Source organism: Olea europaea, unplaced genomic scaffold, assembly GCF_002742605.1.
Source record: "Olea europaea var. sylvestris unplaced genomic scaffold, O_europaea_v1 scaffold115, whole genome shotgun sequence".
NCBI lineage: Eukaryota > Viridiplantae > Streptophyta > Magnoliopsida > Lamiales > Oleaceae > Olea > Olea europaea.
The window spans coordinates 614,371-625,435 of record NW_019228897.1 but is presented as its reverse complement, the minus strand read 5'-3'; the positions used below and the strand labels follow the sequence as shown (position 1 = coordinate 625,435).

At 39.4% G+C, this 11,065-nt stretch overlaps 1 long non-coding RNA gene across 1 annotated transcript; it reads left to right on the top strand.

Annotated features, from left to right (window-relative positions):
- Positions 1-9,005: 9,005 nt before the first annotated feature.
- Positions 9,006-10,781, top strand: LOC111373665. The gene is made up of 3 exons (XR_002698994.1): positions 9,006-9,046; positions 9,873-9,946; positions 10,740-10,781. It is a non-coding gene; the product is annotated as an uncharacterized LOC111373665 (long non-coding RNA).
- Positions 10,782-11,065: the final 284 nt, after the last annotated feature.

Sequence of the window (11,065 nt, the reverse complement as noted above, 5' to 3'; positions counted from 1 at the left end):
GCTACATTTTCGAAAAGTACTTATGGGCCCAAAACGGAAATCGTGTGCAAAAGTTACGCTCAATTCTCTGAACGCCGACAATCCAAGTATGCAAGTGCTAGTTCTTCAAAAAAATGGCCGAAATCCCTCATACGTCACGGAAAAGCTGTGAGTTCAATCCAAAACGGTCGCTACATTTTCGAAAAGTACTTATGGGCCCAAAACGGAAATCGTGTGCAAAAGTTACGCTCAATTCTCTGAACGCCGACAATCCAAGTATGCAAGTGCTAGTTCTTCAAAAAACAAATGGCCAGAATCCCTCTTACGTCACGACGATGCCATGAGTTCAATCCAAAGCGATCGCTACATTTTCGAAAAGTACTTATGGACCCAAAATGGAAATCGTGTGCAAAAGTTACGCTCAATTCTTCGAACGGCTACAATCCAAAAATGCAAGTGCTCTTTCTTCAAAAGAAAAATGCCCGAAATCCCTCATATGTCACGGCTAAGTGGTGAGTTCAATCCAAAATGGTCGCTACATTTTCAAAAAGTACTTATGGGCCTTAAACGGACACCAAGTGCAAAAGTTGCTCTCAATTCTTCGAACACCGACATTCCAAATGTGCCAGTGCTCGTTGTTCAAAAAACAAATGATCAAAATCCCTCTTACATCACGATGATGCCACAAGTTCAATCCAAAACGATCGCTACATTTTTGAAAAGTACTTATGGGCCCAAAACGAACACCGTGTGCAAAAGATACGCTCAATTCTTCGAACGTCGACAATCCAAATATGCAAGTGCTCATTCTTCCCAAAAAAGGCCCAAAATCCCTCATACATCACGGTAAAGCTGTGAGTTCAATCTAAAACGATTGCTACATTTCCGAAAAATACTTATGGGCCCAAAACGGACCCTGTGTGCAAAAGTTACAATCAATTCTTCGAACGTCGACAATCCAAATATGCAAGTGGCCATTCTTCAAAAAACAAATGGTGGAAATCCCTCTTACGTCATGACGATGCCGAGAGTTCAATCCAAAACGATCGCTACATTTTCGAAAAGTATTTATGGGCCCAAAACGAACACGTTGTGAAAAAGTTATGCTCAATTCATCGAACGCCGACAATCCAAATATGCAAGTGCTCATTCATCGAAAAACAAACGGTCAAAATCCCTCTTATGTCACGACGATGCGTGAGTTCAATCCAAAACGATAGCTACATTTCCGAAAAGAACTTATGGGCCCAAAATGGAAATCATGTGCAATAGTTACGCTCAATTCTCTGAATGCCGAGAATCCAAATAGGCAAGTGCTCGTTCTTCAAAAAACAAAAGGTCAAAATCCCTCATTCATCATGACAATGCCGTGAGTTCAATCCAAAATGGTCGCTACATTTTTGAAAAGTACTTATGGGCCTTGAACGGACACCAAGTGCAAAAGTTGCGCTCAATTCTTCGAACGCCGACATTCCAAATATGCAAGTGCCCGTTCTTCAAAAAAATGCCCTAAATCCCTCTTACATCACGACGATGCCATAAGTTCAATCCAAAACGGTCGCTACATTTCCGAAAAGTACTTATGGGCCCAAAACGAACACCGTGTCCAAAAGTTACGCTCAATTCTTCGAACGTCGACAATCCCAATATGCAAGTGCTCGTTCTTCAAAAAAATGCCCAAAATCCCTCATACATCATAGTAAAGCTGTGAGTTCAATCCAAAACGGTCGCTACATATCCGAAAAGTACTTATGGACCCAAAACGAGCCCCGTGTGCAAAAGTTTTGCTCAATTCTTCGAACGCCGACAATCCAAATATGCAAGTGCTCGTTCTTCAAAAAAAATGGTTAAAGTCCCTCTTACATCACGACGATGCCATGAGTTCAATCCAAAACGGTCACTACATTTTTGAAAAGTACTTATGGATACAAAACGAACACCTTGTGCAAAAGTTACACTCAATTCTTCGAACGCCGACAATCCAATTTTGTAAGTGCTCGTTCTTCGAAAGAAAAACACCCAAAATCCCTCATACATCATTGTAAAGCGGTGAGTTCAATCGAAAAGGGTCGTTACATTTTTGAAAAGTACTTAGGGTTCCAAAACGAATACCGTGTGCAAAAGTTACGCTCAATTCTTCGAACGCCGACAATCCAAATATGCAAGTGCTCGTTCATCGAAAAAAATAGTCAAAATCCCTCTTACATCACGATGATACGTGAGTTCAATCCAAAACGATCGCTACATTTTCGAAAAGCACTTATGGGCCCAAAACGGAAATCGTGTGCAAAAGTTACGCTCAATTCTCCGAACGCCGACAATCCAAATATGCAAGTGCTCGTTCTTCAAAAAACAAATGGTTGAAATCCCTCATATGTCACGACGATGCCGTGAGTTCAATCCAAAACTGTCGCTACATTTTCGAAATGTACTTATGGGCCCAAAAGGAACACCGTGTGCAAAAGTTACACTCAATTCTCCGAACGCCGGCAATCCAAATATGCAAGTGCTCGTTCTTCAAAAAACAAACGGCAAAAAATCCACTTACGTCACAACGATGCCATGAGTTCAATCCAAAACGGTCGCTACATTTTCGAAAAGTACTTATGGGCCCAAAACGGAAACCGTGTGCAAAAGTTACTCTCAACTCTTCGAACGCCGACAATCCAAATTTGCAAGTGCTCATTCTTCGAAAGAAAAATGCCTGAAATCCCTCATACATCACGGCTAGGCAGTGAGTTCAATCAAAAATGGTCGCTACATTTTCAAAGAGTACTTATGGGCCTAGAACAGACACCGTGTGCAAAAGTTGTGCTTAATTCTTCGAACGTCGACAATCCAAATATGCAAGTGCTCGTTCTTCGAAAAACAAATGATCAAAATCCCTCTTATGTTACGATGATGCCGTAAGTTCAATCCAAAACGGTCGCTACATTTTCGAAAAGTACTTTTGGGCCCAAAACGAACACCGTGTGCAAAAGTTATGCTCAATTCTTCGAACGTCGACAATCCAAATATGCAAGTGCTCATTCTTCAAAAAAAATGCCCAAAATCCCTCATACATCACGGTAACGCTGTGAGTTCAATCCAGAATGGTCGCTACATTTTCGAAAAGTACTTATGGGCCCAAAACAGACCCCGTGTGCAAAAGTTACGAACAATTCTTCGAACGTCGACAATCCAAATATGGAAGTGCTCGTTCTTCCAAAAACAAACAATCGAAATCCCTCTTACATCGTGATGATGCCGTGAGTTCAATCCAAAACGGTCGCTTTATTTCCGAAAAGTACTTATGGGCTCAAAACGAAAATTGTGTGCAAAAGTTACGCTCAATTCTTCGAACGCCAACAATCCAAATATGCAAGTGCTCATTCTTTAAAAAACAAACGGTCGAAATCCCTCTTACTTCATGATGATGCCGTGAGTTCAATCCAAAATGGTCGCTACATTTTCGAAAAGTACTTATGGGCCCAAAACGAACATCGTGTGCAAAAGTTACGCTCAATTCTTCGAACACCGACAATCCAATCATGTAAGTGCTCATTTTTCGAAAGAAAAATGCCCGAAATCCCTCATACATCACAGCAAAGCGGCGAGTTCAACCCAAAACGGTCGCTACATTTTCGAAAAGTACTTATGGGCCCAAAATGGATATCGTGTGCAAAAGTTACGCCCAGTTCTTCGAACGATGACAATGCAAGTGCTCGTTCATCGAAAAACAAACATTCAAAATCCCTCTTACGTCACGAAGATGCGTGAGTTTAATCCAAAATATTCGCTACATTTTCGAAAAGTACTTATGGGCCCAAAACGGAAACCGTGTGCAAAAGTTACGCTCAATTCTCCAAACGCTGACAATCTAAATATGCAAGTGCTCGTTCTTCGAAAGAAAAAAGCCCGAAATCCCTCATACATAATGGCTAGGTGGTGAGTTCGATCCTAAACGGTCGCTATATTTTTGAAAAGTACTTATGGCCCCAGAACGGACATTGTGTGCAAAAGTTGCGCTCTATTTTTCGAACGCCGACAATCCAAACGTGCGAGTGCTCGTTCTTTGAAAAACAAAGGGTCAAAATCCCTCTTACGTCACAATGATGCCATCAGTTCAATCCAAAATGATTGCTACATTTTCGAAAAGTACTTATGGGCCCAAAACGAACACCGTGTGCAAAAGTTATGCTCAATTCTTCGAACGCCGAAAATCCAAATATGCAAGTGCTCGTTCTTAGAAAGAAAAATGCCCGAAATCCCTCATACGTTACGGCTAAGAGGTGAGATCAATCCAAAATGGTTGCTACATTTTTGAAAAGTAATTATGGGCCCAGAACGGACACCGTGTGCAAAAGTTGTGCTCAATTCTTCGAACGCCGACATACCAAATATGCAAGTGCTCGTTCTTGGAAAAACAAACGATCGAAATCCCTCTTACATCATGACAATGCTGTAAGTTCAATCCAAAACAATCGTTAGATTTTCGAAAAGTACTTATGGGCCCAAAACTAACACTGTGTACAAATGTTACGCTCAATTCTTCGAACGCCGACAATCCAAATATGCAAGTTCTCGTTCTCCAAAAAAAATGCCCAAAATCCCTCATACATCACGATAAAGCTATGAGTTCAATCCAAAACGGTCGCTACAATTTCGAAAAGTACTTATGGGCCCAAAACGGACCCCGTGTGCAAAAGTTACTCTCAATTCTTTGAACGTCGAAAATCCAAATATGCAAGTGGTCGTTCTTCAAAAAAAAAACGGCCGAAATCCCTCTTACGTCTTGACGATGTCGTGAGTTCAATCCAAAATGGTCGCTACATTTTCGAAAAGTACTTATGGGCCCAAAACAAACACCGTGTGCAAAAGTTACACTCAATTCTTCGAACGCCAACAATCCAATTATGTATTTGTTCGTTCTTCGAAAAAAATCCCCAAAATCCCTCATACGTCACAAAAAAGTGGTGAGTTCAATCAAAAATGGTCGCTACATTTCTGAAAAGTACTTATGGGCCCAAAACGGACATCGTGTGTAAAAGTTACGGTCAATTCTTCGAACGCCGACAATCCAAATATGTAAGTGCTCATTCATCGAAAAACAAATGGTCGAAATCCCACTTACGTCATGACGATGTGTGAGTTCAATCCAAAACGGTCACTATATTTTCGAAAAGTACTTATGGGCCCAAACGGACCTCGTGTGCAAAAGTTACTCTCAATTCTTCGAACGCCGAAAATCCAGATATGCAAGGGCTCGTTCTTCAAAAAAAAACGGTTGAAATCCCTCTTACGTCTTGACGATGCCGTGTGTTCAATCCAAAACGATCGCACCATTTTCGAAAAGTACTTATGGGCCCAAAACGAACACCGTGTGCAAAAGTTATGCTCAATTCTTCGAACGCTGACAATCTAATTATGTAATGCTTGTTCTTCGAAAGAAAAATGCCCAAAATCCCTCATACGTCATAGCAAAACGGTGGGTTCAATCCAAAACGATCGCTACATTTCTGAAAAGTACTTATGGGCCCAAAACGGACGTCGTGTGCAAAAGTTACACTCAATTCTTCGAACGCCGACAATCCAAATATGCAAGTGCTCATTCATCGAAAAAAAAACGGTCGAAATCCCACTTACGTCACGACGATGCGTGAGTTCAATCCAAAACGGTCACTACATTTCCGAAAAGTACTTATGGGCCCAAAACAGAAACCGTGTGCAAAAGTTACGCTCAATTCTCCAAACGCCGACAATCCAAATATGCAAATGCTCGTTCTTCAAAAAACAAATGGCCAAAATCCCTCTTACATCACGATGATTCCATGAGTTCAATCCAAAACTGTCGCTACATTTTCAAAAAGTACTTATGGGCCCAAAACGAAAATCGTGTGCAAAAGTTACGCTCAATTTTTTGAACGCCGACAATCCAAATATGCAAGTGCTCGTTTTTTAAAAAACAAACGGCCAAAATCCCACTTACGTCACAACGATGCCATGAGTTCAATCTAAAATGGTCTCTACATTTTCGAAAAGTACTTATGGGCCCAAAACGAAAACCGTGTGCAAAAGTTACGCTTTGTTCTTCAAACACCGACAATCCAAATATGCAACTACTCATTCTTTGAAAGAAAAATGCACAAAATTCCTCATACATCACGGCAAAGCGGTGAGTTATTTCCAAAATGGCCGCTACATTTTCGAAAAGTACTTATGGGCCCAGAACGGACACCGTGTGTAAAAGTTGCGCTTAATTTTTCAAATGCCAACAATCCAAATATGCAAGAGCTCGTTCTTCATAAAATAAATGATAGAAATCCCTCTTACATCACGATGATGCCATAAGTTTAATCCAAAACGGTTGCTACATTTTCAAAAACGTACTTATGGGCCTAAAATGAACATCGTGTGCAAAAGTTACGCACAATTCTTCAAACGCCGGCAATCCAAATATGCAAGTGCTCGTTCTTCAAAAAAAAGCCCAAAATCCCTCATACATCATGGTAAAGCTGTGAGTTCAATCCAAAACGGTCGCTGCATTTTCGAAAAGTAGTTATGGGCCCAAAATGGACCCCGTGTGGAAAAGTTACGCACAATTCTTCGAAGGCCGACAAACCAAACATGAATGTGCTCGTTCTTCGAAAAACATACGATCGAAATCCCTCTTACATCACGATGATGCCGTGAGTTCAATCCAAAACGGTCGCTTTATTTCCGAAAAGTACTTATGGGCCCAAAACAGAAACCATGTGTAAAAGTTACGCTCAATTCTCAGAACGCCGACAATCCAAATATGCAAATGCTCATTCTTCTAAAAACAAATGGCTGAAATCCCTCTTACGTCACGACGATTCCATGAGTTCAAATCCAAAGCGGTCGCGACATTTTCGAAAAGTACTTATGGGCCCAAAACGAAAATCGTGTCCAAAAGTTACGCTCAATTTTCCGAACGCCAACAATCCAATTATGCAAGTGCTCATTCTTCAAAAAACAAATGATCAAAATCCCACTTACATCACAACGATGCTATGAGTTCAATCTAAAATGGGCTCTACATTTTCGAAAAGTACTTATGGGCCCAAATCGAAAATCGTGTGCAAAAGTTACGCTTAGTTCTTCGAACGCCGACAGTCCAAATATGCAAGTGCTCGTTCTTTGAAAGAATAACGCCCGAAATCCCTCATACATCAGGGCTAAGCGGTGAGTTATTTTCAAAATGGCCGCTACATTTTTGAAAAGTACTTATGGGCCCAGAACGGACACCGTGTGCAAAAGTTGCGCTCAATTCTTTGAACGCCGACAATCCAAATATGTAAGTACTTGTTCTTCATAAAACAAATGATAGAAATCCCTCTTACGTCATGACGATGCCATAAGTTTAATCCAAAATGGTCGCTACATTTCCGAAACGTACTTATGGGCCTAAAACGAACACCGTGTGTAAAAGTTACGCACAATTCTTCAAACGCCGACAATCCAAATATGCAATTGCTCGTTCTTCGAAAAAAAACCCAAAATCCCTCATACATCACGATAAAGCTGTGAGTTCAATCCAAAACGCTGCATTTTCGAAAAGTACTTATGGGCCCAAAATGGACCCCGTGTGCAAAAGTTACGCACAATTCTTCAAAGGCCGACAAACCAAATATGAACGTGCTTGTTCTTCGAAAAACATACGATCGAAATCCCTCTTACATCACGATGATGCTGTGAGTTCAATCCAAAACGGTCGCTTTATTTCCGAAAAGTACTTATGGGCCCAAAACGAAAACCGTGTGCAAAAGTTACGCTCAATTCTTCGAACGCCGACAGTCCAAATATGCAAGTGCACGTTCTTCGAAAAAAATGCCTAAAATCCCTCATACATCACGGTAAATTTAATAGCTCGAACTTCACGTTCTACATTTGGCCAATATGATTCATGCATTTCATGCTAATTACATTGTAATTCATATCAATTTCCTGATTGCCTTCTCTTAAAACGATGCATTTGATCATCAAGGCTTTAAAATCTTTACATGGTGATAACCTTTGACTCTTCGATCTAGGTGGTGAATTTTATATTGAGCTATGATAGAAAGTTAGATTAACTAAATGTTGGAGACTGGCTTGGTAAGTAATGTAATATTTGAAAGGCTGAAAATTTGTATCAACGAAGGTTTAAGCTCTCCATTCGACTAATCGAGGTCACCTTAAACCCTAGATAGGTAATTCACATATTTGGGACATGAGGGATGAAGTGACATTATCACAACGTAATAATATATGTCTCATATGACATTATAAATATTGAGGTGCAAATTGTTGAAATCGGTTTAGAATCGGGTAAGAAATTAAATGAACAGTTGAGGAATTAGATCTATAAAATACGTTGGGATCTTAATCCGAGTGAAATAGAATGTGAGCACATCAAAATAAACCAATGACACTTGCTTTATACCTGCAAGGATAGATGTAAAATCAGAATTCAATCAAAGGAGACAACACCTACTTAACATGTGACGACTTGCCACTTTAACCTCTAATACCTTCAACCTTAAGCCTCCAACACGTCCTATAAGTCCTTAGAACTTTACACAAGATACTTATAACTCTTCTAAGTCACATATGGCTCCATGTGGTGCAAGGGAGAAGTCAAAGTTGGCTGCAAGAAGTCACCTCCTACTTGGACAGCTCATGCTAGGCTACTTTTCACTTTAATGTATAATTGCTTCAACCTTAAGGCATAAATTTCGCGTCTAATCCCCAAGGAATTAATATAGGATGAATATATACCTTAAATATCATAAATGGACACAAAAATAATGGTAGAAAAGTCAAGTATTGCAGCCAAGATGAAAGCTCCTGCTTAGTGACTCACCTTGATTGCTTGAGGTGGCTGCAGCCCATGATATTCTTAATCCTTAAGTAATATGCACGACTTCAACCATTTAAAGACCACTCATTTACCTCCTAGATAATATATTAACTCCCTTAACTCGTCCCTAAGTGATTCCAAGTGAAAAGAGGACGAAACAGTCAAAGAGAAATAGAAACAAGAAGCTGGAATTTCTGAACAGCCTTGTTACTCCACAGTTTTGAGGTTTGTTTCTATTATTTCTTAAGGGGTTTATGATTTCTTAAACATCTGAACTTGTTCGTGATTAAGTTGGAGTGTCGTTAATGATGTTATGATGCCTAAATAGGGGTAATTAATTGCAAGAATTTGAAAGAAAGTAATCTGGACAGAGATGAGGAATTGCTGGATTGAGTGATTTATACCTTGATTTTGGGATGATACTTAGTGTTTAACTTATATATATCAATATGAACGTTTTTATATGTAAGTAAGGAGTGTAGAAATGATTTTAATGGCCTAGAATTCTGTTGGTATCATAATAATAAAATGAAAACCGAAAACAGTCAAAGGGAAAAACTGCCTAATTTTGTGTAGTGGAAAATGGACTGTTTTTGAAGCTCCAAACACTTCATTTTTCACAACGTTATGATCTGATTATCTTCACATATATGTTATAGGTGTGTGGTAAAAGTTTGGGAGCCGTTAAATGTAGGTAAGGACATGAAAAAGAATTTGAAAAATGAGTGGACAGTGATGGAAACCTAGAAAACAGATTCTGTCCATTTGGGTATTTAATGTGATTTCAACATTTAGATGTACCCTAATGAACTCTTGGGCCTTGAAAATATATCCTAAGGAATACTAGGTTTTCAAAAACAATTGGATGACGTTGGCGTTCATAATTGGACTCGAGAGATAGAGAGACTTATAGGATTAGTTTGTAATGTCATTGGTAACTTGAAATAATGATTTTGTCTAAATTGTTTTGGCGTGAATGGACGTATTTTGGGATTGTGTGTGTTAAGATTATTAAATGGAGGATTGTATTTAATATTAGATGATAATACAGGCGACTTTTCGACGTTGAGCGAAAAAGGGAATTGATACACACTCCATAGGAGCTTACACACATAAAGGCGAAAGGTAAGTGAAAATCCATTTGCAACTACGATGCAAGAACCTAGTATATGTGACATAGTAATGTTGAAATATCTACATAACTTTGATAAGAGGCTTATAGCACATCATGTGGTGGTTACGATCATTGAGTATGAGGTTGCGTAACCTATTGACACCGATTTTTATTAAATACGTCATTTATGAGTATTTTCATATGCATGCACGACATGTAACATGGTTGAAAATCCTGCGTGCAAAATATGATTTCAAAGTGAGTTTCATTATAAATGTTTTATTGACCACTACTAGGGCACGAGGCATGTGAGGCATGCTTATGTGATATGTTTGGCATTGCGGGTGTTACTTCCTGGGTGATTGCAAAGGTAGATAGGGGATGGGCCTTTGGTGATCACGGGAGGGCGGGCCACTCAACTGTGTCCTTGTGATATTATGATTATTGGCGCTGTCGGGTGGGAGACTTCTTGGGTGATCATAGGGGTAGTAAGGGGATGGGCCTATAGTGGTCACGAGAGGATGGTCCACTTGTCGGTGTCAATTTCATACTGGCCATTTGATTATTAATATTGATATTATGCAGAGCTCTATCCAGTGCATAGTAGGTGGGTCAAGGGCCCAATGAAATGAAAGATTTCAAGTGAAATGATTTCTAGTCGACTTTGACGAATATTGAAATATGATACTTTTTATCGTGATATTTAAAGTAAATGGCATGGTGTCATATGTTGTTATTACTCATGTTTAGGACATGCATGATTTTGCTTACTAAGCATTGGCTTATGTAGTTCTTGCATTGTAGGTGAACATGGAACTACATAGAGAGCATGGCTAGCTGTGGAGCTCCTACAGGATTCCAGAGTTCGATGTACATAGATGACGACCTGTAGGGTTATTTTGTAGGCTGCCATCTATAGGGTTATATTTTGGAATCCTATATAGTGTACTTTTGAAATAGTCTGTAGACATGTTTATAAGCTCTGAATATATATGTTGGATTATGGCGATATGATTTTGGGTTTCGATATATTATATGATCGTGTCACAGGTGATTAGAAGTTAACAAACTCGAAAAAAAAATATGTGTAAAATTCTATGTCTAGGTTGTGTATAGATATCAATATTAAT